The following is a 5974-nucleotide window of genomic DNA, read 5'->3' as shown; positions in this document are numbered from 1 at the left end:
AATTCTTGGCACTTACTCAAATGTAGTCCCTATCCTTTAGTCTTGTGTCATTCTTTGAGCTGTGTCTACTTTGCATCATCAAATATATTCTACTACTTGAATCTCTAGATCTGCTTGTAAATATCTGATTATCGCTTTTCTTCCCATCATGGCCACCATGAAGTTACAAGCAGTAAGACATGCACACCAACAATAACTTTGTTCACCTCAGGTCCCATTTGGTGAGAGAAATGTCAGTTTGGGGAATGTTCCCTAGTAACTCTTATAGTATGTTAAATGTCACATGTTACATGTTGCATGTCACATGCAACATAAAAAGTGCAAAACATAACAAATAAATGAATCTTAATTAGAGGCTGAGTACTGGAACAAGGGGTTTGAATATAGAATTTGACATTATGAGATTGGTAAGCTCTTTTTCATTAGGCACATTAAGTATCAATTATAAGATCTGACTTACCAACCTCTCAGGGTTGCAAATAAACTAGACAACTGTAACTGTGGCCTGCTTTGTATTGATAATTTCCTCTTGTCTAGATTTGATGTCAAACATATAATATATTGGATCACATTATTTTAATTTCTACCATGACCTGTGAACATTGCCACTTAAAGTCAGAAACGTGAGCTCATCATTTCAAGGCCACCCAACTGGTTCACAGAAGATAATAGAAGATTTGTTTGACTTAGTTAATGTTTGTTCTATTATAACCAGTACTGTCATCAGCCACTAGAAAAGGATTCAGAAAGATTTGTTCCATAATATAAAATTTTGAGTGAGATATTTTCTCTTATGCCTCTCACAACCATTGGAACATGTTGATTACTGATTTAGTTTCCTTTGTGTAAAAGATCTATTGAGACTTTTCTTTTTGATTTGGTCATAACAAATTGTACATTTCTTGGAACTTATCTATTTTTTTCAGGTCATGTAATATTTGGTATACTATTATTCATTATATACCTGTAGTCTTTAGTTCTGTGTCACTTATTGCAGTTCTTTTTAAAACACTCTGTTTATTCATTATGGTACATCTTTCTTCCCAGAGAGAAAAGTGTGGGATGATTCTGGCTTTATACTCAGAATATCCTTATCCATTCATCAACTTTTGGTATCATTACACATACTGATTACAAATGTTCCTTGAGATCACCAAGGAATATGCCTTCAGCCACAGCAGCAGTATCTTTCCCTGTCAAAAATTCACAACATAGTATAGCTCTCTGAAGGTCATTTTGGTGGTCGAAGAGGTAGAATTCTTGAGAAAATAAAAGGTATGAAGTCAACCAAGCTACTAATTCAATTCTAGACACTTGGGAATTACTATTGTCTCTTCAGCATCTCCAAGTGTTCCAGAAGGGAAAGTGAGACATGGAGAGCAAAGATGCTTTGTGTGCAGCATAGCACTGACTTAAGGAAGGAAGCTACAAAGACCCTGTCTCAGTGCTGTGCTCAAAGAAAATCTGTTTTTTATACCTCCATTAAACACAGAGCTGAGAGGTATAGGCAGCCTTCCTTTAGTTGCTTATGGAAATGAGAAAACTCTAGATATGGACAGAGATGGGGTGGAGTGAGATGGCTATCATATCACACGGCTCAGTCAGGCCTGAAATGTTTCACACAATAGGCTGATGTCATAGCAGCTACTCATCCTTCAGGTAAAACCAGGGCAAGACTTTCTGAATTCCTACCTTAAACCCCAGGCGATTGAAAACAACAAAGCAAAAGGCAAATGGAGATGAGCCAATGTCTCCAGTGTAAGCACACACAAGATCAGCTCTGAATAGGGGGACAGCTGTCAGCAGTCCCTCCTAGGCTGCAAGAAAACACATTCTGGAAAGATCCCACCTGGCTGGGAATGGCTGCCTTTACATGTTGTTTTCCTTCCTCCACCTACCATGGAATGCTTCTGTAACCTATTAAGGACTTCCTATGTAGAATAGGCAAGCCAAAGTTTTCCCGTCCCTCCTTCAACCGTGGAAGCCGGCAACCCTACCAGCTCTGGTCAGGGAAAGGGAGAAAGGAAGCCAGTGATCCCGGCAATGTGTTTTTGGACAGCATGTTGGAAGTGCATGTCTCTCCAGACGGAAATGTAAGGAAGGCTGAGCACTGGTGGATGCAAGAGTTCTGATTCCTTCTTATGATTTCTTGAGGTAGTTCTGACAAGCTTTTGCTGTTTCTTTTAAGAAGTTTGGAACTCCATTCTTGGCTGCCCAGTTAATGAGCCAGGACAAAATTTGGCCACCCGGGTTATGGAAGAAATACATGAAAACTTTGCTTCCATTCTTGCCATCACTCTCAATGGCCAGGCTCTACTTGTAATGCTTCACTCGGATCACACCAGACTTCTCAGGAAACTGAGGCACAGAAGTACTCTGAGCCAGAATCACGTGAATCTTCTGCCCTTCCACCTCCATTTCTCTCTGCTGCCGTATGTAGACATAATCTCTGTTGGACATGGGAAGGGGTACTTGAATTCCCAGTAGCACCACCGTCTTTTCATCACATTCCTGTTCACAGAACTCTTTCATATGCTGGTCCCACTGTTTTCTGTAGTCTAAGTCCATATAGACATCTGCAAGAAGAGCTGGGGGGCAGTCTTCCAGAACACCAAAGACCTTGTACTTATAAAGTCCAGGTCCAACAATCTGTAGATGGCGATGCCCGAGGCCTCCACCAGCAGCTGCCAGTCGGCAGTCATGGGGTTTAAACTCTGGGCCTAGGCGCTGTCCCTGAGCTCTTCAGCTAAAGGCTATCATTCTGCTAACTTTGAGTTTAATTTGTTCTTTTCCACTTTTTGTAAATTGAAAAGTTTCATTATTAAGAGATCTTCCTTTTTAGTTAATGTATGCTTTAATGGTATAAACTTTCCAATTACTGCTATTCATGATGAATCTACAAGTTTTTTGTTGTTGTTGTTGTTTTGTGTTTTTCTTAAACTTATACTAGAATGTTAAAAAAAATCCTTCCTTCATTTCTTCCTTTATTCAAAGAAGGTTTGAGCTTATATTGTATAGTTTCTGTTTGGGAATTCTCTTATTGTGTTTCATTGATATTCATCTCTTGCATCACCCATTGTATTCTGAGGAGGTATTTGGCACCATTTCTTTCTTCCAGATTATTTTAAGTCTTGTTTTTTTTATTTTTCCAGTCTAATATCTTACTTGAAGTATGTTCCTTCTATTCCTGACAAAATCATATACCCTTGATGATGAGTTTTCTATAAATCTCTTAGGTGCATTTGATCTACATTGTTTTTCAATTTAGCTGTTTCCTTATTTATTGTCTAGAATTTCAATTCATTGTTGATAGTAAGGTGTATGTTTCCTAATGTTATTTTACTGTAAATTTCTTCATCCAGAGTCATCGCAGTTTTAAAATTAATTTATATGGCCTAATGTATAATACACATGCACACACACACACACACGAGTAATTTCTTCACCAAAATTAACCTTTTATTGCTATAAAAGGGTTACCATTTTGTACTAAATATTTTGGGGTTTGAAAACTATCTATCTATCTATCTATCTATCTATCTATCTATCTATCTGTATTTGTCAGTACTGGGACTTGAACTCTGGACCCAGGTATTGCCCCTGAGCTCATCGGCTCTAGGCTACCCTACCACCTCTGTAGCCACAGCACCACTTCCAGTTTCCTAGGGATTAATTGGAAATAGAGTCTCAACGGCTTTGTAGTGCCAGGGCTGGCTTTGAACCTCGATCCTCAGATCTCAGCCTTCTGGGTAGCTAGGATTACAGGCGTGAGCTAATATAATCTAATCTAATTTCTAATGAAGTATACCTATCCCTGTCCTTGATTACCATGTGTAGGGAGTATCCTATTGTATCTCTACATTTTATTAGAGATTAGAATTTCCTAAACATATTATCAATACTATTTTCTTTACCCATTCTGCCACTTTTCAACTTTTGCTTAATTACTTTAATTCATTCTGTTTATTTCATTTATATATATAGTGATTATTATTAGTCACAGTCATTCACTCTATACTTCATCAACTGTAACTATTTCATAGAATGCCTAAGAGCTAGGGGAGCTGGCAGACCATTCTGTGCTACTTTGTCTCACTGGAGATTCATTTCAATACTAAATTTGAGGGCTGAGATGATGGAGGCAAGATGAAACTGCTTTCTTACCTGCCCTTTGCAGTGATTTTTGTCCATTTGTATTCATTCTTTTTAATTGGTCTTTTGAGCTCTTGCAGAATTATTTATATTCTTGGGTAATTTATGGATTTGCTTGCTTGTGTAGGAACACTGTAAGATAAAGCCTGGAACCCCTGTATTTCTTATGTGTGACTCATAGTATGATTTATTTAATTTTTAATCAACATTAAAACGTGATAAACTAGCAATCTGCTGGGTTCTGAGAAAGAAAAGTCTATCAACATCACTGTCCTTAAAAGGGACACTGTCCTTGAAACTTTTCCTTCTTATTTTAGTTTCATGCACAAATAGCTGTCTATTATTAGAAGAACTTTAAGGAGATAGAGATTCAATTAGTCATACACATGAAGTCACACAAATTCATTATATTTAAATTACAGAATGATGATAAATGAAAAGTTATATTAATACAACTTTTAAAATATTTGTCTTATTTAACCAATGAATAAACAATTCCTTATCTTTATGTAGATATATAAAATGAGTTACAACTATTTGTTGTTAATGTGCAGTTTTTTTTTCCAGTTGAAAACAGGATCCTCAGCTTTGGGATTTTGTACTTATCAAGAAAGTTTGAGTAGCAGATATCACTATTCCATGCATATTTACTAAAAACTCAGAGGTCAGTGAAGGTAGAAAGCTGTTTTCTAGAAAATTTTCAAGTTTGTAGGGAATAAAAATAGCAATACCATCTCCTGGAGGTTTCTTTCAATTCTTAATCAATTCATATATGCTACATTGTTTTGAAATAAGTTATATAATTAAATGTGCTGAAATACCTTCTTTAAGGAATCCTCATTTCATTCTCTATCTTGGGTAATATTAATCTGACTTTTTGTGCTTTCTGGTCAATCCTACATATTCAGCATTGATGTTATATTTTGCCTAACCAGTGCTGATTTTTCTTTATCACTAACTCTTTGGACTTCCTAGTTTTGTACTAGGAATTTTTGTACTGAGCATAGTTGTCTATTATATATTCAAAAACTAATGTTTCAATTATTGTGTATTCACCAATAATGCAGGACAGACCCAGAAAATCTTGGTAAATAAAGTTCTCAGACTTGAGAAAACCTAAGGAATAACTTTTACTATGTCATGTTTCCATTTCACTTGGATACCAATAAAATTTGGAAACTTCTATGAAAAATGAATAGTTCTGGAAAAAAGTCTACATATTTTAAACAAATGTGCAGTGTTTCAGATAACACTTAGCATTTAGGGTGATTTTGATTGTATGTTCTGGATTGAAATTATGGCTATCTCATGAGCTTTAAGACACTGAGAAGTGATTTAATTTCTTAATTATGCTTAATTAGTTTTGCTCACCTAAACTAGGAACAGTAATGACTACACTCCAGAGCTTTTTAAACATTCAATAAAAGAAGGCAAAGTTAAATAAGTAAAAAAGAAAGATGGAGGGCTAAAGCTCTGTGGATAATGTGGTGTATTTTTTGTCACATACAAGATAATTTCATAAATATGAACTTCAGCAAATACTCATTGAGTGGGAGAGAAGGTAATAAATCTGCATTCTATCACCACATTCATTTTAACCTTCACAAAATAACTGTAATAAAATATTTTCACCAATTTAAGACACAGAAACTAAGGACCAGCCTGAGTGCATTTCTTTCAAAATGACTGAATTAGTGAAATTATTTTACTAATGTAAAGAAAAATTTTGAGCTCACATTTTCTTCTTCAGTAACTAATTATATATTTTCTTCAGTTTAAAAGCAATATTTATGGGCTGGGAGTTTGTGGTAGAGTGCTTGCC

The 5974-nt window shown here is 35.8% G+C and overlaps 1 pseudogene; it reads right to left on the bottom strand.

The window, feature by feature from the left end:
- Positions 1-2139: 2139 nt before the first annotated feature.
- Positions 2140-2568, bottom strand: LOC150063144 (phosphatidylcholine transfer protein pseudogene; annotated as a pseudogene).
- Between the last annotated feature and the right edge of the window lie 3406 nt (positions 2569-5974).

This window comes from Megascapheus bottae, chromosome 5, assembly GCF_031878675.1.
Source record: "Megascapheus bottae isolate mThoBot1 chromosome 5, mThoBot2.hap1, whole genome shotgun sequence".
In the NCBI taxonomy this organism is placed as follows: domain Eukaryota; kingdom Metazoa; phylum Chordata; class Mammalia; order Rodentia; family Geomyidae; genus Megascapheus; species Megascapheus bottae.
Note: the sequence above shows the minus strand (reverse complement) of the source record. Positions and strands in the feature narration are given on the sequence as shown.